Raw genomic sequence first — 23,096 nt, forward strand, 5'->3', positions numbered from 1 at the left:
GCTTTAGATGGTCCTCATAGGTCTTGGAATATACGATGACATCGTCCAGGTAGAGTAGGACCGTCTCGAAATTCCTGTGCCCCAGACAGCACTCCATCAGCCTCTGGAAGGTCCCTGGTGCGTTTCAGAGTCCGAACGGCATACAGTTGAATTCACTGAGACCCATCGGGATGGTGAAGGCGGTCTTCTCCTTGTCTGACTCTGCTACAGGAACCTGCCAATACCCGCTAGTGAGATCCAAAGTAGAGAAGAAGTTAGCAGATTTTAGTGCAGCCAAAGACTCCTCTATCCTAGATAACGGGTACGCATCTTTGTGTGTTATTCTGTTGACCTTTCTATAATCTACACACATCCTCATCGTGCCATCCTTCTTTTTTACAAGAACTAGAGGAGCTGCCCAGGGGCTACAGCTATCCCTGATCACCCCAGCCTCCTTCATTTCTCGCAGCATAACCTTGGCATTCTGATAGTGTGCAGGGGATACAGGCCAGTATCTCTCTTTTATGGGTGGATGGTCTCCTGTGGGGATTTGGTGTTCTACCCCCTTTACTTGCCCAAAGTCTAGCGGGTGCTTACTAAAGACTCTTTCGTACTCCTGAACCACCTGGTAGACTCCCTGTTTTTGGTGTGAGGGAGTGGAGTCGGTGCCCACATGCAGTTTCTGACACCAGTCCTCCATTTGTTTCTTGGAGTCGTTACCCTCCTCTGGTTGAGATGGAGGCAAGGGTTCCACGGCCTTTACAGAGTTCTGGTTAATGGTGAACAATCTGGCTAGAGTGGCATACCGGGGCAAGTGTACTTCTCTTTCCCCAATATTTAGAATGCGGACTGGTACCCTCCCATGGCGGACATCAACCACCCCCCGTGCTGTCAAAATGGTGGGCCTACTGTCTGAGTAAACGGGTTCTACCATAGCTTGGTAGTCTCTTCCTCTTAACCCGATTGCAGACCGGCACCAGATCATTATTTCACTTTTTGGGGGCATGGCGATAGGGAATGGGTCATTCATCCTAACGCTTCCAATCTCACCACCAGACAGTTCTACATGTTGCCGGTTCATCAGGGCTCTGTTCTCCTTTTGTAAGACACGCTGCTGGCTGGAGCTGGCATTCATTGCAACCTGCTGTAATATAACAATTATCTCTGAAAGACAATTTTCAATTACGTTAGTACCCAAGGTTATTTTAGGGTGACTTTCACGACAGTCAATGTCCACAATAATCAGTCCCTGCGCCGGCAGTTCAACTTTACCAATTTTGATGGTCACCTCCTTGAACCCCACCTGCGGCACAGGCTGACCATTGCTGGCGATGATGCTCAAGTCATTATCTGGGTAGCGGGTAATATTCGTGTCATCCCAGTACCGCTTGAAAAGTACATAGGGGATGGTGGTTACCTGTGACCCGGTGTCCAACAGTGCACTCATGGGAATGCCATCCAGTACCACAGGCAAGACCGGTCGTTCCCCCACATACTTGTCACGCCAGTTTGACGGGCCTGATGATCTTACACCTGGGGATTGGCCCTCTGCCCCATGTTTTGCCCGTTTAAATTACAGTACCTCGCAATATGTCCTGGCTGGCTGCAGCGGCGGCAGATGGGTTGTCCATCCTGGTCGTAGCGGTCCGTTGGCTTCCCTCTGGACGGTAGGATCCTCTTCTGTCGGCGCCACGGGACGTCCTCCGGACTGGTAGCCAGCTGGATCTTTCCTGGAGAGGATACCTGCAACGACTGCACAGTCCTGGTTAGTGCGGCAACGCTTTTAGTCAGTTCTTGGACCTGATGGTGCAGGTCTGTAGACGGGGTACTATTCTGTGCGTTGGCTCCTGCAGATTCTGTAGACTGGGGCGCCGCCTCTTGGTGATAAGTGATAGCAGGGCGCCTGGAGGCCGCAACGCCACCGGGTGCGGGTTCTCGGAGTACCCGGATGGCTCTGTCCTTAAACTGTGCAAAGTCTAACTCAGGGTTCTGCAGGGCCATCAGGCGTAACTGGGTTCTGTGGGCGCTGGACAGCAGACCCTCAATGAATTGTTCAGTCAGCAGTTCATCTGCATTCCTCACACTGTCAGGGTCTGCCTGCTTGATGGCTCTCAGGGCCTCTTGCAAATTCAAAGCATAGTCTCTGATACTGTCTTGGGCCCGCTGCTTGCACCCATAAAATCTCATTTTGATCTCTGCTGAGGTGCGGGTATCAAAAGTGTCCTTTAGACGGGCCAAAATCTCCTTCACGGTCCCCTTGTCCCTGACTGCCCAGGACTTTACTTTTCGTTGGGCCGCGCCGGTTAACTGGCCAATCAGTATGGTCACTTTTTGTTCTTCCGTCAGCGGGTACACCTTGAATAGGCTATATAGTTTCTCTTTAAAGTCGCTCAGGGTATGCGACTCCCCTGAGTACTGGGGCAACCAGGCCGCTCCGGGGATATAAGGCATCGTGAATGGCATTACTGCGGCAGCAGCCGCGCTGGCGGTGACAGTTCCCTCTGCTTCCGTCATCCTCTTCCCCCCTAGTCAACCGTGGCCTACCTTCCGTTGCTTTTCTTCTGTAGGCCGCGGCTCCGCAGACGATCGTCGGGGTTGAGGACCTTGCGTCGCGTCCTGGTGACGTCAGTGTCCGCTCGGCTCCTTTCAGGACCTTGCGCAGCGTCCGTGCGTAAGGCGGGGCTCCAGTTCTCGCGCGCTTTCGTCGTCCACGCCCCTCTTCTTCCCGCGCGGCGTCCCAGAGATGACGCCCGATGGCGGGAAAATGGCCGGAGTTGGCGGGAAACGGCTACGGATGGCGGGAAACTCCACAAAAGTAAGTTTTACAGTCTTTCTTCAGGCACACAGTACCCGTTGGTGGCGGGCACGAAATCCTGCCGACTACGGCAAACGTTGACGCGCCCCCTGGGCCGTGTGTGTGTGGGGATACCCGGAACCGGACCCGTTGTGGATGCTGGGGGTTGTAGTCCTTGCATGGCGGGGACCCGGTCCGGTGGCTCAGGGTAGTCAACTCAAATGGCAGTCTATTTGTGTGGTTTTATGGTATTTAAATGTCCGACTACGCCACCCGTGGATTGCGGTCAGAGAGTACCACCGTTGCAGGGCAGACCGCTGAGGCTGGTATTGGGAATGCAGCAGAGGATAGTATAACTCCCCACGGGAGGAGTATAGCCTCAGGGCAGAAAGTAGGGATGTTGGTGGTGATGGTGCGCGGGAGCAGCAGTAACCACACGGAGTCTGTCATGCAAGTCAGGGTCTTTACTGTTGGTGGTATTAAAGGACCCGTCCGGAATACAGGTTAACAATAGAGGCCTGGTCAGTCTGAGAGCAACTGGGAAATCCCGCTGGTCAGGGGGAGTTTGTAGGCCTACCGTGCTGACTTCACTCTTTCTTGGCTATCCTGCTGTAGTGTAGTGGTAGCCCACATCTCTGAGTGTACCGTGTTGTTCTCACCCGTATGACTGGTGACTCGGGCCTTCCGTGCTTCTCACCCCTCCAAGGCAGTAGTGGTCCCTCTCTTGTGGCTGAGCCTCCGGGCTTCCTTGGGCCAGAGGACTTGAAGTCCCCTGCGTGGTGGTTTTCTGCTGCTGGGCTTATAACCCTCACAGCTTTGGACTCCAGTGTCCGGCTTTGCAAGTCTCTGGTCAGGACGAACTCTGCTTGTTCCCCTCCTGGCCTCGTGTTCCTCCTCTGCCTACAGGGACTCCTCAGCCTGCTGCTGACCTGTCCCTGTCTCTGGAACTAGACTGGAACTTGTCTCTGGCTGGTCTCTCTAACCCTGCCCCAGGTCCAGTTTATAAAGGGCAGGTTTCTCCCCTCACTGGACTGAGGCAAGAGGTTATGCATGCTAATTGTCCCCAACCAGGGAACCTCCCACCTGCTCTCAGACATGACATTGCTGCCACTGTGGCGACCAGACCTGGGGTGCCACACGACATCCACCAGCCAAGTGAGTACAAGCCCTCATTGTGTACCGGGTAGATTGCCGATACTGATACATGTTGGTTATCAGCCAGTGGCCAGTAGCCAGTTAACCACATACTATCAACACTCCACCAGGAATACAGGTGGACATATATAACCACGTCGAATTACCCCAGAGACAATTAGCTGTGGGTCTTTTACCACCATGTGGTACATTTTTATTATTTATTTTTTAATCTTTTATTCATTTCTATTCATATTTATGTGTCTTTCACGGTCTTCTATTTTCTTCTCTAGTGCCCTATACCCAGCACGGAATTACATGATCTAGACACATCATACCCACCATTGAACCACATCAGGTAAAATCATTGTGGGATAAAGACTGCATTTGCAGTCGAAACGCATAGCTTATTATCCTCATCTCTGTGCATTTTTTGTATGGTTGTTATATGGTATTAGCCACTGCGGCCCTTGTATCCTGTCTGTTTTTAAAATAATTTTTCTCAAAGAAAACTTTCTAAGAAATTTTTTAAAAATTTACTTTTTGGAGCTGGAACATTTATTTCTTTAATCCATTGCTTAACTACGTGAGGATCAGGACGGAGTTCTGTTCACCATTCTGGAAAATTGGTGAGCTGACAACTATTTTTTTCCTAACTGCTTTATCAAAATCCGTGTACCAAGCCATAATCGTCCCTCTATTTGAGCCTTGCATTTCAATTACCGTGGTTATAATATATTACCAGCAGAAAGGATTACTCTCCTCTGAGACATCCCGCTCAATAGAGCAACTTTTTCTACTCTACCAGGAAACATTAAAAGGTAATTCTCATCTTCATTCTACACGCTATGCAGCGACACATACATACCAACAGCTGTCCTTAACACCACTTCTCTGGTTCCCTTACAGAGACTTGTGGCCCACAATTGGCATCTGCAGTCTGTGAACCTTCAGCAATATACAGCTTCTGACCCACAGTATTTTAACCCTTTTAATACTCTTACGCTCATGTTTTTCCTTTTGTGCCAAATAAACTACAACCTGTTTTAACATAAAATCCTTCTTGTCCTATCGTTGATATCCTTTCACCATCACTTTAACCAGCGCAGATATAACCCTTTACCCTTAGTTCGCCAACACCTGTTTTCTATTAGTTTAGTTCTCCATGTTCTGGTGTGTATTTGTTTCATTCTCCAACCTTAGCTGTTTAGTAGTTTAGTTTTCCAACCCCTGTATTCTATTAGGCTATGTGCCCACGATGCAGAAATGCTCAGGATTTTTTCCTGAGCGTTTCTGCATCTCCCTGGCAGAAAAAAACGCATACGGATTGTACATGCGGATTGTACATGCGGATTGCACATGCGGATTGAACATGCGTTTTCCTGCCAGGGACATGCGGAAGTGAAGCGTTCTTCACTTGCATTTCCGCATGCTGGTTGACAAGCGCTTTCCAAGCGATTTTAGCATCACTTGGAAAGTGCTTGACAACTAGGTCACACTATATAAATCCATGCAAACAGCATGGATTTATATAGTGTGACCCGAGAGAATGTCAAAAAATAAAAAAATAAATCTATACTTACCCTCCGATGGCCCGCGCTGTCTTGCTTCACCGTCCCGGCTGCCGGCAGCGGTAGACTGAAGTCCTTCAGTACATCGCGAACTGCCGACAAGCAAGGAGGAGTGCAGTGCGGGCGGCCAGAATGTAAGTATATATTTATTTTTTATTTTATTCTTTTTTTTTTACAGGTTCTATGGTACCCGGGTCCGGAGGAGAGTCTCCTCTCCTCCACACCCGGGTACCATCCACACATTAGAATGGAATGCGCATCTACATATACAGTGATGCGTAATCCATGCGGTCTAATGCAAGTCAATGGCGGCGAAAACGCAGCACTTCCGCAAAATAATTGGTAGTGCTGTGTTTTTTTCCGCAATGATAATCCGCAGGGGAAATTTCCGCAACATGTGCACAGCACATGCGGATTATCATTGGGATTATGGGTAAGGCTGTGCCTGAGGTCATGTGAACCTTCTCTGGCTGATGCAATTTTCTATTTTGTGTAAAATTGTGGCAGACATTTTTATGGTGATTCATGCAAATTGAATTGCAAATTGTTCGACATCGCTGGTTTCTTCAAATCTTTGTGAATTCAACACGAATGATGTCAGCACAAGTTCACTGATAGATTTACAGTTGACTCATTTTACAGTCTGATATGTACATTGCAATATAGAGGCTGTTCAGTACAAGCTAGATGGCTTCAAATTTATAATGAAATCGTATTGCAAAAACTATTTTTTACCCCAAAAACGCACATGCATTAAAATAACAAAATAATGCTATCTATAACATGAAGTTCTAAAATGACTGGATGATTTAAACCTAAAATATTTTTGTCTGAAAATAAGATGAATTCATTAGGACATATTTATTATCCTATCTTGCATTTAAACTACACAATGGGCACTAGTTCCTTCTTTAAGTCATTACACCTACAGACATTCTTTTCACTTGCGTAATCTTCTCTGCCAAGTCATCTGGCCATAGTAACACATTTCCTGTGAGATGAATGGCAACAGCCTTTTGCTTGTCTGTAGACTAGAGATGAGCGTTGTTCTACTCGAACTGTTCGCCAATCTCAAATTCGAGCTGTTTTGGGCGGTGTTCGAGCCGTTCGGCGAACACGAACAATTTGAGAAAAATTCGGCTGTTCGAGGTTATGTTCGATAACTGTTCGTGCACCAAAATCATAACTGGATTTTTTCTCAGTAATGATGAAAATTAATGTTAATACGCAGTTTGAGTGTACAGCGGGGTGGGGGGAGGGGCAGGGGATGGATCTCTGCAGGAACAATGAAGATCTCCATTTTTTTTTCTCTTTCCCGCATTTACAGTGGGGAGGTGCAATCTGTCAACCTATCAGCAGCGCACACACGGAGCAAACTGCTTTTTTTCACACAAGCAAGGGCATGTGTCATTGGCAGTGTATGTCACATGTCCTTGCCCTATAAGACCAAGCCATTTTCCCCGTCGCCACCATTTTCTCACTGCTGCAGCTGCGTGTTAGACGGCACCGCTGTTGCTGTGTGCGCTATACCTTGTTAATTTCAAGCCAATTTTCGCACAAATCTACAGATAGCTTGGGAGTAGGGAATAGTTGTGATTGCAGTCCTTTTAAGGACTAGGTTACAGCATTTCCTACGACTTTTATCAGGCAGGTCTGTGCTCTTAAATAGATAGATTGTGGGAGTAAAGACTAATTGTAATTGGAGTCCTTTTCAGGACTAGGTTACATCAGTTCCTATCAGTTTTTGCCAGGCAGGTCTGTGCCAGTGCTGTGCAAGTTTTTTTCACAGCATTTGGCTGAATCTAGCAAAGCTAATCCTTTTTGGCCTATTGCAGAGTGTGTTAGTCAGTGGAGTAGCCTATCTGTGTTGCAAGATATACCACCTGTGTATAGAATACCAATTTTTTTACTGCACCTAGTGAAGTAAAATCTTTTGGGCATAGCATCATTCTATTAGTCCATCTATACTGACCTCCATCAGGTTGCAAATTGAATATAATTTTTTTCTGCATCTAGCTCTGAAAAAATATTGGGCTTCTAGCTGTGTGTGGGACTTGTTCTATTAATCCATCTATACAGACCTCCATCAGGTTGCAAACTGAATATATTTTTTTCTGCATCTACCTCTGAAAAAATATTGGGCTTCTAGCTGTGTGTGGGACTTGTTCTATTAATCTATCTATACAGACCTCCATCAGGTTGCAAACTGAATATATTTTTTTCTGCATCTACCTCTGAAAAAATATTGGGCTTCTAGCTGTGTGTGGGACTTGTTCTATTAATCCATCTATACAGACCTCCATCAGGTTGCAAACTGAATATATTTTTTTCTGCATCTACCTCTGAAAAAATATTGGGCTTCTAGCTGTGTGTGGGACTTGTTCTATTAATCCATCTATACAGACCTCCATCAGGTTGCAAACTGAATATATTTTTTTCTGCATCTACCTCTGAAAAAATATTGGGCTTCTAGCTGTGTGTGGGACTTGTTGTATTAGTCCATCTATACTGACCTCCATCAGGTTGCAAACTGAATATATTTTTTTCTGCATCTACCTCTGAAAAAATATTGGGCTTCTAGCTGTGTGTGGGACTTGTTCTATTAATCCATCTATACAGACCTCCATCAGGTTGCAAACTGAATATATTTTTTTCTGCATCTACCTCTGAAAAAATATTGGGCTTCTAGCTGTGTGTGGGACTTGTTCTATTAATCCATCTATACAGACCTCCATCAGGTTGCAAACTGAATATATTTTTTTCTGCATCTACCTCTGAAAAAATATTGGGCTTCTAGCTGTGTGTGGGACTTGTTCTATTAATCCATCTATACAGACCTCCATCAGGTTGCAAACTGAATATATTTTTTTCTGCATCTACCTCTGAAAAAATATTGGGCTTCTAGCTGTGTGTGGGACTTGTTCTATTAATCCATCTATACAGACCTCCATCAGGTTGCAAACTGAATATATTTTTTTCTGCATCTACCTCTGAAAAAATATTGGGCTTCTAGCTGTGTGTGGGACTTGTTCTATTAATCCATCTATACAGACCTCCATCAGGTTGCAAACTGAATATATTTTTTTCTGCATCTACCTCTGAAAAAATATTGGGCTTCTAGCTGTGTGTGGGACTTGTTCTATTAATCCATCTATACAGACCTCCATCAGGTTGCAAACTGAATATATTTTTTTCTGCATCTACCTCTGAAAAAATATTGGGCTTCTAGCTGTGTGTGGGACTTGTTCTATTAATCCATCTATACAGACCTCCATCAGGTTGCAAACTGAATATATTTTTTTCTGCATCTACCTCTGAAAAAATATTGGGCTTCTAGCTGTGTGTGGGACTTGTTGTATTAGTCCATCTATACTGACCTCCATCAGGTTGCAAACTGAATATATTTTTTTCTGCATCTACCTCTGAAAAAATATTGGGCTTCTAGCTGTGTGTGGGACTTGTTCTATTAATCCATCTATACAGACCTCCATCAGGTTGCAAATTGAATATAATTTTTTTCTGCATCTAACCCAGCCAATAGTTTTGGCCTAATACCACAGTTTGGCCACTCAGCTCTGCTCGGTTCCCATCCATTGTTTTTTTGTGCAAACAACTCCAGAGTTGTGAATTAGTTAACCACCAAAATGAGTGGAAAAAGGCCTGCTGCTGGTGGAAAGGAGAATAGGCGTTTTGGGAAGGGGAAAAAAGGTTGTGTCCATGGGGTAGGTGTTAAAGCAACAGTAACATCTGCAGAAGAAAGACCATCTTCCAGCCAAACTAAAATGTCTACTTCTTTTAGCGGACAATGTGATAAGATCCCTTTCTTACGGCCACGCCAATCGCTACAAATTCCAGATGAGGCACAAAAACAGCAGGTGCTTCAACGGATATCAAGTGCTCCTTTAAGTGGGCTCTCCTCCACATCAACTTCAACATCACAAATACTCCAGTCTTCAAAGGTGTCACCCCAATCGCACTTGCTTCCTCACAGCTCCCAAATCTCCAGCTGCCCGTCTGAGTATGAGGTAGAACAGATGGTTGAGTCTGCAGAGCTGTTTACTCATACTATAGCCTGGGAATCAGAGGTCGACTCCAGCGCTTCTGTGAATCCAGACGAGGAAATGATCTGCACTGATGCCCAGAATCTTTATGAGTCGGATCCAGGACCAGACGCAGAAGGTTCTGACCATAATGTAGACCCTCATTCCCAAACTGTAACTCCTGTTGGTGGAGACAATGAGGAAGACGATGATAAGACTCAAATACCTGATTGGAGCGACAACTTTAGTTTTTTGTCAGGGCAGGAACAGGTTGGCTCTGAGGACGACGGGTGTGATAACGCACAGGGTGATGATGATGAGGTTGGAGATCCCACTTACTGTCAACCCACAGTCAGCCAAGAGATGAGGTCAGCAGAGGAGGTTGAGGAAGATGCTAGTGACGACGAGGTCAGGTTGCGCCTTCCTGGACAGAGACGTAGTACTGGAAGCACGTCAACAACTGCATCCTCAAACACAACTCTGCCTCTCACCACAAGTCGTGGTGGCTCTTCAGGTCGCATGGTGCTAAGCCTTGCATAGCCTGGGCATTTTTTCAGATCGATAAAGATGACCCAACTCGTGTTATCTGTAACATTTGTCAGCAAAAGCTAAGTAGAGGCCAAAAAATACATAGTTTGAGTACTTCATGCATGAACCAGCACATGGACATGAAGCATAAGTTGCAGTGGGAAGCTCAGTGTGCTACAATGCGGCCTAGCCGGCCGGGCCAACCACCGTCTGCCATATCTTGTGCATCCGCGGCCTCTTCATCCTCTGTGACTGGGGGGACAGCAGTCACACCTGTTTTGGGGCGCAGACCTGCCACCTCTTTACCCGCAACAGCCAGCATGATTGGCAGGTCATCATTTTCTTTGGAGGTGGTAACACCAGCTGGTGTTGAGCGCTGTCCGACATCGATAGCACCACCTTTGGATCAAGGCAACCTAACATGTCCGCCTGCATCTTCCTCACAGACCGGCAGTTTGCCGGGGACACCCTTATCAACCCCGTCTAAGCACAATAGCCAGCCCTCGGTCCCTCAGATGTGGACAAGTAAAAGACCATTTCCTCCTAGCCATGAGAAAGCTAAGAGGTTGAATTTCACCATCTGCAAGCTCTTGGCTACAGAAATGCTGCCTTTCCGCCTGGTGGACACAGAGGATTTTCGAGACCTTATGTCCGTCGCAGTGCCCCAGTACCAGATGACCAGTCGGCACTACTTCTCAAAGAAAGGTGTGCCTGCGCTCCACCAGCATGTCGCACACAACATCACCGCTTCTTTGAGAAACTCTGTGTGTGACAGGGTGCATTTCACCACAGACACTTGGACGAGTAGGCATGGACAGGGGCATTACATGTCGCTGACTGGGCACTGGGTAACTATGGTGACAGCAGGACAAGGGGCTGCTGTCCAAGTCTTGCCGTCCCCACGAGTTGTGCGTCAATCCTCTTTATGTCAAAGTTCCTCCACTGCTTCTGCCTCCTCAACCTCCTCTCGGTCTTCCACCTGCACCCAAAGCCTGTCTGGTCATGCCACAAGCTTTCTAACTGCGCAGAAGGGATCCTGCACACCTCCTTACTATGCTGGCAGTAGGGCTCAACGTCATCAGGCGGTTTTTACATTGAAATGTCTGGGAAATGTGAGTCACACAGCTGAGGAGTTGTGGTCAGCTCTGGAGAACCAATTTCATGAATGGTTGTCTCCACTGGACCTGAAACCAGGGAAGGCCGTGTGCGACAATGCTGCAAACCTGGGTGCGGCCCTTCGCCGGGGCAATGTCACACACGTGCCTTGTATGGCTCACGTGTTGAACCTGGTTGTCCAGCAATTTTTAGGCCACTATCCCAGACTAGATGGCCTTCTGCAGAGGGCACGGTCGCTGTGTGCTCACTTCCGCCGTTCGCATCCCGCAGCTCAGTGACTTACATCTCTACAGAAGTCGTTGGGCCTGCCACTTCACCGGCTAAAATGCGATGTGCCTACCCGGTGGAATTCAACTCTGCACATGTTGCAGCGACTGTGGCAGCACCGACAAGCCCTGGTGCAATACGTTCTGACGTATAGCCTGGGCCAACGAGATTCAGAGGTGGGGCAAATCACGCTGGAGGAGTGGTCTCAGATCAGGGACCTATGCACCCTTCTGCACAGTTTTGAAATGGCGACGAAGATGTTTAGTGCTGACGATGCCATTATCAGCATGACTATTCTGGTGATTTACATGCTGGAGCACATGTTAAACAGAATTCGGAGTCAGGTGGTGGCACAAGAGGAGGTGGAGGAAGTAGAGGAGGAGGAGTTGTATGCGGAAGGGCTAACATCTGCAAGGTCCAGACGGTCGGCAGCACCAAGGCGGCAGGCATGTGAGGGTGGGGGAGATGGTTTTACCAGGGCGCATGGTAGCAGCCAAACTAGTGAGGAAGGTGCAGGAGCCCAGGAAGAAGTGGAGGACGAACTGATGGAAGACTCATCAGATGAGGGAGACCTTGATCACATTTCTATTGTGCGAGGTTGGGGGGAGAGGACAGAGGAAGGAAGCATGATTGTTACCTCGCCACCAACACAACAGGGACTTGGTGCTCCTGGATGCGCAACACACATGAGTGCCTTCTTGCTGCACTACCTGCAACATGACCCTCGAATTGCGAGAATTAGAAATAATCCTGACTACTGGGTTGCCACACTGTTAGATCCCCGGTACAAAAGTAAATTTGCAGAAATTATTCCTGCCATAGAAAGGGATGCACGCATGCAGGAGTATCAGCAGAGACTGTTGCAGAATCTTACATGTGCTTTTCCACAAAATACCAGTGGTGCACGTAGTGAATCTCACAGTTCCAACTTGCCAACCATGGGACCGTCAAGTGTTCAGCACTCAAACCGTAACAGAACCACAGTATCTGCTGGTAACATCAATTTTGCGGAATCATTTCACCACTTTTTTAGCCCATCCTTTGCAAGGCCACAGGAGACAAGAAGTCTGACACATAGTCAACGCCTAGAGACGATGGTACAGGAGTATCTCCAAGTAAACATTGAAGCCACGACTGTGTCACTGGACCCTTGCTCTTTTTGGGCTTCCAATCTGGATAAATGGCCGGAGCTAGCCACTTACGCCTTGGAGATCTTGTCATGCCCCGCAGCCAGCGTTCTGTCTGAACGTGTGCTCAGCGCTGCTGGTGGTGTGCTGACAGATAAGCGCACGCGGCTCTCCACTGATAATGTAGACAGACTCACGTTCATAAAGATGAACAAATCATGGATCCGAAACGACTTTTCTACCCCTGTGTCATCCTGGGGAGAGTAAAAGCTTGATGATTGGTTAAAATCACCCTACCAACCGTTTTAAGCTTTCAAATTACTAATCATGTTTATCTGTATCTTGGCTGGAAAATAATTTGGGCTTTGTAGCAGTGTGCAGCACTGATCCTATTAGGCCATCTATACTAAAGCTTCACCAGATTTAAAATTAATTATAATTTTTAGCTGCATCTAGCCCGGAAAATAATTTTGGGGCTCCGAGATGCGCAAGACACATAAGTGCCTTCTTGCTGCACTACCTGCAGCATGACACTCATATTGTCAGAATTCGAAGTAATCATGACTACTGGGTTGCCACACTCTTAGATCCCCCAAACTTTTCGATCAACCTTTTCATTTTAATAAAGACCAAAAAAATGGTCATTTTTGAAATTATAAGCATTAGCAGGTTGTTAGAAACTGAAATCAAACAGTTTTCAACTCAAAACTTTATTCTAGGTGATGTTACATTTTCACATAGGACCCCTTGTTCGAAAGGAGCTTCTGAACTCTCTCGTCCATTGAATTTGTCAGGTTTTGGATGGTTTCTGCTTCAATTGTTTTGCATGAGGACAGAATACCCTCCCAGAGCTGTTGCTTAGATGTGAACTGTCTCCCGCCATCATAGACACTCCTTTTAATGATGCTCCAAAGGTTCTGAATGGGGTACAGGTCAGGGGAGCATGGGGGTCACACCATAAGTTTGTCCCCTTTTATGCCCATATCAGCCATAGATGCAGATGTTTTATGTGCAGCATGAGATGGTGCATTATCATGCAGAAAAATGATCTTGCTGTGAAATACACGGTTCTTCTTCTTGAACCATGGCAGGAAGTGCTGTTTGAGAAAATCCACATACATTATGGAGTTCATCTTTAGCACCTTCAGGGATCCTAAAGGGGCCGACAATCTCTCTCCCCATGATTCCAGCCCAAAACATTACTCCACCTCCTCCTTGTTGGCGCTGTAGCCGTGTTTGCGTGGGGTGTCCATCAACCAGCCATCCTCCACTCCATCCATCTGGACCATCGAGCGCTGCATGGCACTCATCCGTGAACAAAACAGTTTTGAAATCAGTCTTCATGTAATGTTTGGCCCACTGGAGCCGTTTCTGCTTGTGTGAAGTGGATAGAGGAGGTCGACAGGATGGCGTATGCACAGCTGCAAACCTCTGAAGGACCCTGCATCTTGTTGTTCGGGGGACGTTGGAGGCACAAGCAGCTTCAAAAACTTGTCTGCTGCTATGACAAGGCTTTTTTGCTGCTGCTATTTCAACCTGACGTAATTGCCTGTAGGAAAGAGTCCTCAATTTGCCCTTATCAGCACGCACACGTGTGTACTGTGAATCAGCTACATACTTCTTGATTGCCAAGACACTTCATCCTGATCATCGCACAATGTTGATTGTAGTCATGCCTTGACCTAAACACTCCACAATTTGTTGCTTCTCAGCAGCCGACACATCCTTTTTCTTTCCCATTTTGGCAGAAAATGTAGGCTGCTTAATAATGTGAGACAGCCTTCTTAAGTAGTCTTGCCTTTCATTGGACACACCTGCCAAACTAATTAAACAGGTGTCTGCAATTGCTTACAGTGATATAAAGAGCCCTGACACACATCACCATCAATGAGTTTAACTGACAAACAAACAAATTCTTCCCTTATCACTCCTAAACACTTTTTGCATAATAATTTGGAGCGCAGTGTACATGTGCTTTTCCACAAAACACCAGTGGTTCACGTAGTGAATCTTACAGTTCTAACTTGCCAACCGTGGTCTGTATGGAGTTGTTCAATAAAGGGCCCAAAATTAAGATAACATAGATGGGAGAGGTCTCTATGAATAGGAATTCCTAAGTATTTGATACCCTGTGAGGGCCAGGCAAAGGGAAAGTTGGACTGGATGGAATCCTATATGGATTTGGGGAGGGAGACATCGAGGGCCTCAGACTTCGCTGCATTGATTTTAAAATTTGACCATGTAACAAAGTGATCTATTTCAGCCATAACAGCATGGATGGATATATGTGATTGAGTGATATATACTAGGACATCATCAGCAAATAGAGAGCACTTGTACTCGGTGCCTCCCACCTCAATCCACCTAATATTGGGGTTATGGCGAATTGATGAGAGCAGGTGCTCCGTCACTAGGATGTATAAGAGAGGGGACAGAGGACATCCCTGCCTTGTCCCATTGGTGATTGTGAAAGGTGATGAAAATGTTCTGATGCACCCCCTGGGCCTTGGGACACCCTTTTTGGTGGATGCTGGTGGTTGTAGTCTTCGTGGCGGCGACCCGGTTCCGTGGCTCAGGGTGGTCAAACCAGTGGCGGAACTATTTATGTGGTTTTGATGTTTAAATGTCCGACTACGCCACCCGTGGATTGCGGTCAGAGTGAACCGCCGCTGCAGGGCAGACCGCTGAGGCTGGTGTTGTGGGTGCAGCAGAGCGTAGCATAACTCCCCACGGGAGAAGTATAGCCTCAGGGCAGTGTATGCGGAGGATGGGGGTGATGGTGCAGGGCAGCAGCAGTAACGACACGGAGTCAGTGATGCAGTCCAGGGCCTTTACTCACAGTTCTTATTATCCAGACCACGTCTGCAGGTAACGGCTGCCCACGTCGTACTGTGCTCACCAGGTGAGGGGCTCAGACAACTCCCAGATAACTTTGGAGCGCTTCACAGGACCCCCTTTGCGTGTCCTTTGTCTGGCCTTTCTTACCAACCCTTTTGTCCGGCTGCCTCGGGCCTCCTCTTGGTAAACTTGGCGCCAGTTTCCCTGACCCTATGTGGTGGCTTCCTAGCGGGTGTAGCGAGGGGCTGCGCCACATAAAATGTCACAGCCTCCGGTTTCTAGCTGAGGGTCGTTTCCTGCCTCCACTAGTTTCGGGGACCGGTCTCCCCCTTTGGCCTGACCCCTCCACGCAGGTGGATTCGGGCGTGCGGTGGCGACTCGCCCGTCCGCACCCCTGGGATCCCTTCATTCCTCGTTCCTGGAGCCTTCTCCGCTCCTCTTCCTTCCTTCTCCCTCTTCCAGGCCTGGGCCTCTGTTACTAGGCCCGCCTCTGGAGCAGAGCTCATGCAGAGCCCCTGCTCCCTGCCACTTCTGCTCAGACTTCTCTGCACTGAACTAAGATGGTGCCCACCTTTTATACTCCCTTCTCAATGCACCCAGGAACTGCTTCCTCCCTGCTCCTGCACTACAGGGTTCCCCTTCCTCAGTGTTCCCTCCCCCCACTCCAGCCAGGGACAGGGACTGTCGTGCCCATCTCAGAGGCATATTGGTCGCCCTGCCCCACGGCAATGTGGTGTAATGCATGCAGGTGTCGGGTCCTGATCCACACTCCATCCTTACCTGAGAGTGAGATATCACACCTCTGGGTGAGGTGCAATACCTCTGTAGCAACCGAGCCCTCAGGGTGCTACAGTTCCATTTATCTTCAGCCTAGGTGACGTATTGTGATACAGGGCCGTGATTTTGGCTATAAAAGGGTCCCCTAGACCCCTACCCCAAGCTTTTTAAGAGAATCATATATGGCGTGCCAGGAGACTCTATGGAATGCTTTCTCAGCATCCAACGAGAGTATCTAATTACAAATTTTTAACTGCATCTAGCCCGGGAAATACTTTGTGCCTAGTAGCAGTGTCTGCTAGTCAGCGGATTATCCCGGCTGTTAAGCAAGCTACACCACCTGTAGTTTAGACACTTAATTTTTTCAAAGGAAATGCTTCGGGACCATGGGATACTCAGTGAAGAGCATCAGGAGGCACCCCAAGGCATAGGGGCTGGGACTGGCAGTAGGATGCCTTGCGGTGGACAGCCGAGCTCGATCCTTATAAAAGCTTTTTAACTGCAGCAGCTTTAGTGGACGCTACTGGAGCGGGAATTACGCGGCTGCTGGCATGAGACTTGCCCTTCAATAGATCCTTGTAAATGGATTTAAAGTGTATTCATTCAAATTAGAGAGACAATTTAAATTAAAAAGCTTAGAGCTGCCTCCACCACAGCGAGGCTCGCTCGACCCACCAGCGGACAGGCACCAGTATTGGGAGAGGGGGGCTGGCCATCAGGGTTCACCGCGGCTCTGGCACAAACCCGGCGACACGGAGATGGCACGGGCAGGAGCGGACTGGCCGTGTCGGCTTCTCACTTTTTGGATTTTAGAAGGGCATGACATGCCTATATCTGTGTCTCCCCCTCCTTTTACTCCTCCACCTCTTTTATTTTCGCATGACTATATGTACTTGTCACTTTTCCATGTGTTAGTTATGTCTTCTGAGCAGTTTGTCAGCTTTTGGACACCTTTGAAGGTGTTTTCTATGTGTTTCTATGTGTTTTTGTTTGCCTGCCATTGGTTTTAACGGTGTTCGAAGGTGTTCGACGAACAGTTCGACGAACAGTTCGGCGAGCACACGGGTGTTCGACGAACCGAACTCGAACTCGAACACTACGGGGGTGGCTCAACACTAGAGATGAGCGTTGTTCTACTCGAACTGTTCGCCAATCTCAAATTCGAGCTGTTTTGGGCGGTGTTCGAGCCGGTCGGCGAACACGAACAATTTGAGAAAAATTCGGCTGTTCGAGGTTATGTTCGATAACTGTTCGTGCACCAAAATCATAACTGGATTTTTTCTCAGTAATGATGAAAATTAATGTTAATACGCAGTTTGAGTGTACAGCGGGGCGGGGGGAGGGGCAGGGGATGGATCTCTGCAGGAACAATGAAGATCTCCATTTTTTTTTCTCTTTCCCGCATTTGCAGTGGGGAGGTGCAATCTGTCAGCCTATCAGCAGCGCACACACGGAGCGAAGTGCTTTTTTTCACACAAGCAAGGGCATGTGTGATTGGCAGTGTATGTCACATGTCCTTGCCCTATAAGACCAAGCCATTTTCCCCGTCGCCACCATTTTCTCACTGCTGCAGCTGCGTGTTAGACGGCACCGCTGTTGCTGTGTGCGATATACCTTGTTAATTTCAAGCCAATTTTCGCACAAATATACAGATAGCTTGGGAGTAGGGAATAGTTGTGATTGCAGTCCTTTTAAGGACTAGGTTACAGCATTTCCTACGACTTTTATCAGGCAGGTCTGTGCTCTTAAATAGATAGATTGTGGGAGTAAAGACTAATTGTAATTGGAGTCCTTTTCAGGACTAGGTTACATCAGTTCCTATCAGTTTTTGCCAGGCAGGTCTGTGCCAGTGCTGTGCAAGTTTTTTTCACAGCATTTGGCTGAATCTAGCAAAGCTAATCCTTTTTGGCCTATTGCAGAGTGTGTTAGTCAGTGGAGTAGCCTATCTGTGTTGCAAGATATACCACCTGTGTATAGAATACCAATTTTTTTACTGCACCTAGTGAAGTAAAATCTTTTGGGCATAGCATCATTCTATTAGTCCATCTATACTGACCTCCATCAGGTTGCAAACTGAATATAATTTTTTTCTGCATCTAGCTCTGAAAAAATATTTGGGCTTCTAGCGGTGTGTGGGACTTGGTCTATTAGTCCATCTATACTGACCTCCATCAGGTTGCAAATGAAAAATAATTTTTTTCTGCATCTAGCTCTGAAAAAATATTTGGGCTTCTAGCAGTGTGTGGGACTTGGTCTATTAGTCCATCTATACTGACCTCCATCAGGTTGCAAATTAAAAATAATTTTTTTCTTCATTTATCTCTGAAAAAATATTTGGGCTTCTAGCAGCGTGTGGGACTTGTTCTATTAGTCCATCTATACTGACCTCCATCAGGTTGCAAATTAAAAATAATTTTTTTCTGCATCTAGCTCTGAAAAAATATTTGGGCTTCTAGCAGTGTGTGGGACTTGGTCTATTAGTCCATCTATACTGACCTCCATCAGGTTGCAAATTAAAAATAATTTTTTTCTGCATCTAGCTCTGAAAAAATATTTGGGCTTCTAGCAGTGTGTGGGACTTGGTCTATTAGTCCATCTATACTGACCTCCATCAGGTTGCAAATTGAATAAAAAAATTTTCTGCATCTAGCTCTGAAAAAATATTTGGGCTTCTAGCGGTGTGTGGGACTTGGTCTATTAGTCCATCTATACTGACCTCCATCAGGTTGCAAATTAAAAATAATTTTTTTCTGCATCTAGCTCTGAAAAAATATTTGGGCTTCTAGCAGTGTGTGGGACTTGGTCTATTAGTCCATCTATACTGACCTCCATCAGGTTGCAAGTTGAATAAAAAAAATTTCTGCATCTAGCTCTGAAAAAATATTTGGGCTTCTAGCGGTGTGTGGGACTTGGTCTATTAGTCCATCTATACTGACCTCCATCAGGTTGCAAATTAAAAATATTTTTTTTCTTCATTTAGCTCTGAAAAAATATTTGGGCTTCTAGCAGTGTGTGGGACTTGTTCTATTAGTCCTTCTATACTGACGTCCAGCAGGTTGCAAATTGAATATAATTTTTTTCTGCATCTAGCTCTGAAAAAATATTTGGGCTTCTAGCGGTGTGTGGGACTTGGTCTATTAGTCCATCTATACTGACCTCCATCAGGTTGCAAATTAAAAATAATTTTTTTCTGCATCTAGCTCTGAAAAAATATTTGGGCTTCTAGCAGTGTGTGGGACTTGGTCTATTAGTCCATCTATACTGACCTCCATCAGGTTGCAAATTAAAAATAATTTTTTTCTGCATCTAGCTCTGAAAAAATATTTGGGCTTCTAGCAGTGTGTGGGACTTGGTCTATTAGTCCATCTATACTGACCTCCATCAGGTTGCAAATTAAAAATAATTTTTTTCTGCATTTAGCTCTGAAAAAATATTTGGGCTTCTAGCAGTGTGTGGGACTTGGTCTATTAGTCCATCTATACTGACCTCCATCAGGTTGCAAATTGAATAAAAAAATTTTCTGCATCTAGCTCTGAAAAAATATTTGGGCTTCTAGCGGTGTGTGGGACTTGGTCTATTAGTCCATCTATACTGACCTCCATCAGGTTGCAAATTAAAAATAATTTTTTTCTGCATCTAACCCAGCCAATAGTTTTGGCCTAATACCACAGTTTGGCCACTCAGCTCTGCTCGGTTACCATCCATTGTTTTTTTGTGCAAACAACTCCAGAGTTGTGAATTAGTTAACCACCAAAATGAGTGGAAAAAGGCCTGCTGCTGGTGGAAAGGGGAATAGGCGTGTTGGGAAGGGGAAAAAAGGTTGTGTCCGTGGGGTAGGTGCAGAAGAAAGACCATCTTCCAGCCAAACTAAAATGTCTACTTCTTTTAGCGGACAATGTGATAAGATCCCTTTCTTACGGCCACGCCAATCGCTACAAATTCCAGATGAGGCACAAAAACAGCAGGTGCTTCAACGGATATCAAGTGCTCCTTTAAGTGGGCTCTCCTCCACATCAACTTCAACATCACAAATACTCCAGTCCTCAATGGTGTCACCCAAATCGCACTTGCTTCCTCACAGCTCCCAAATCTCCAGCTGCCCGTCTGAGTATGAGGTAGAACAGATGGTTGAGTCTGCAGAGCTGTTTACTCATACTATAGCCTGGGAATCAGAGGTCGACTCCAGCGCTTCTGTGAATCCAGACGAGGAAAAGATCTGCACTGATGCCCAGAATCTTTATGAGTCGGATCCAGGACCAGACGCAGAAGGTTCTGACCATAATGTAGACCCTCATTCCCAAACTGTAACTCCTGTTGGTGGAGACAATGAGGAAGACGATGATAAGACTCAAATACCTGATTGGAGCGACAACTTTAGTTTTTTGTCAGGGCAGGAACAGGTTGGCTCTGAGGACGACGGGTGTGATAACGCACAGGGTGATGATGATGAGATCGGAGATCCCACTTACTGTCAACCCACAGTCAGCCAAGAGATGAGGTCAGCAGAGGAGGTGGAGGAAGATGCTAGTGACGACGAGGTCAGGTTGCGCCTTCCTGGACAGAGACGCAGTACTGGAAGCACGTCAACAACTGCATCCTCAAACACAACTCTGCGTCTCACCACAAGTCGTGGTGGCTCTTCAGGTCGCATGGGTGCTAAGCCTTGCATAGCCTGGGCATTTTTTCAGATCGATAAAGATGACCCAACTCGTGTTATCTGTAACATTTGTCAGCAAAAGCTAAGTAGAGGCCAAAAAATACATAGTTTGAGTACTTCATGCATGAACCGGCACATGGACATGAAGCATAAGTTGCAGTGGGAAGCTCAGTGTGCTACAATGCGGTCTAGCCGGCCGGGCCAACCACCGTCTGCCATATCTTGTGCATCCGCGGCCTCTTCATCCTCTGTGACTGGGGGGACAGCAGTCACACCTGTTTTGGGGCGCAGACCTGCCACCTCTTTACCCGCAACAGCCAGCGTGATTGGCAGGTCATCATTTTCTTTGGAGGTGGTAACACCAGCTGGTCTTGAGCGCTGTCCGACATCGATAGCACCACCTTTGGATCAAGGCAACCTAACATGTCCGCCTGCATCTTCCTCACAGACCGGCAGTTTGCCGGGGACACCCTTATCAACCCCGTCTAAGCACAATAGCCAGCCCTCGGTCCCTCAGATGTGGACAAGTAAAAGACCATTTCCTCCTAGCCATGAGAAAGCTAAGAGGTTGAATTTCACCATCTGCAAGCTCTTGGCTACAGAAATGCTGCCTCTCAGCCTGGTGGACACAGAGGATTTTCGAGACCTTATGTCCGTCGCAGTGCCCCAGTACCAGATGCCCAGTCGGCACTACTTCTCAAAGAAAGGTGTGCCTGCGCTCCACCAGCATGTCGCACACAACATCACCGCTTCTTTGAGAAACTCTGTGTGTGACAGGGTGCATTTCACCACAGACACTTGGACGAGTAGGCATGGACAGGGGCGTTACATGTCGCTGACTGGGCACTGGGTAACTATGGTGACAGCAGGACAAGGGGCTGCTGTCCAAGTCTTGCCGTCCCCACGAGTTGTGCGTCAATCCTCTTTATGTAATTTTTCCTCCACTGCTTCTGCCTCCTCAACCTCCTCTCGGTCTTCCACCTGCACCCAAAGCCTGTCTGGTCATGCCACAAGCTTTCTAACTGCGCAGAAGGGATCCTGCACACCTCCTTACTATGCTGGCAGTAGGGCTCAACGTCATCAGGCGGTTTTTACATTGAAATGTCTGGGAAATGTGAGTCACACAGCTGAGGAGTTGTGGTCAGCTCTGGAGAACCAATTTCATGAATGGTTGTCTCCACTGGACCTGAAACCAGGGAAGGCCGTGTGCGACAATGCTGCAAACCTGGGTGCGGCCCTTCGCCGGGGCAATGTCACACACGTGCCTTGTATGGCTCACGTGTTGAACCTGGTTGTCCAGCAATTTTTAGCCCACTATCCCAGACTAGATGGCCTTCTGCAGAGGGCACGGTCGCTGTGTGCTCACTTCCGCCGTTCGCATCCCGCAGCTCAGCGACTTACATCTCTACAGAAGTCGTTGGGCCTGCCACTTCACCGGCTAAAATGCGATGTGCCTACCCGGTGGAATTCAACTCTGCACATGTTGCAGCGACTGTGGCAGCACCGACAAGCCCTGGTGCAATACGTTCTGACGTATAGCCTGGGCCAACGAGATTCAGAGGTGGGGCAAATCACGCTGGAGGAGTGGTCTCAGATCAGGGACCTATGCACCCTTCTGCACAGTTTTGAAATGGCGACGAAGATGTTTAGTGCTGACGATGCCATTATCAGCATGACTATTCCGGTGATTTACATGCTGGAGCACATGTTAAACAGAATTCGGAGTCAGGTGGTGGCACAAGAGGAGGTGGAGGAAGTAGAGGAGGAGGAGTTGTATGCGGAAGGGCTAACATCTGCAAGGTCCAGACGGTCGGCAGCACCAAGGCGGCAGGCATGTGAGGGTGGGGGAGATGGTTTAACCAGGGCGCATGGTAGCAGCCAAACTAGTGAGGAAGGTGCAGGAGCCCAGGAAGAAGTGGAGGACGAACTGATGGAAGACTCATCAGATGAGGGAGACCTTGATCACATTTCTGTTGTGCGAGGTTGGGGGGAGAGGACAGAGGAAGGAAGCATGATTGTTACCTCGCCACCAACACAACAGGGACTTGGTGCTCCTGGATGCGCAACACACATGAGTGCCTTCTTGCTGCACTACCTGCAACATGACCCTCGAATTGTGAGAATTAGAAATAATCCTGACTACTGGGTTGCCACACTGTTAGATCCCCGGTACAAAAGTAAATTTGCAGAAATTATTCCTGCCATAGAAAGGGATGCACGCATGCAGGAGTATCAGCAGAGACTGTTGCAGAATCTTACATGTGCTTT

Source organism: Phyllobates terribilis, unplaced genomic scaffold (genome assembly GCF_046119375.1).
Source record: "Phyllobates terribilis strain yellow unplaced genomic scaffold, ASM4611937v1 Scaffold_1__5_contigs__length_1240528914, whole genome shotgun sequence".
NCBI classification, from domain to species: domain Eukaryota; kingdom Metazoa; phylum Chordata; class Amphibia; order Anura; family Dendrobatidae; genus Phyllobates; species Phyllobates terribilis.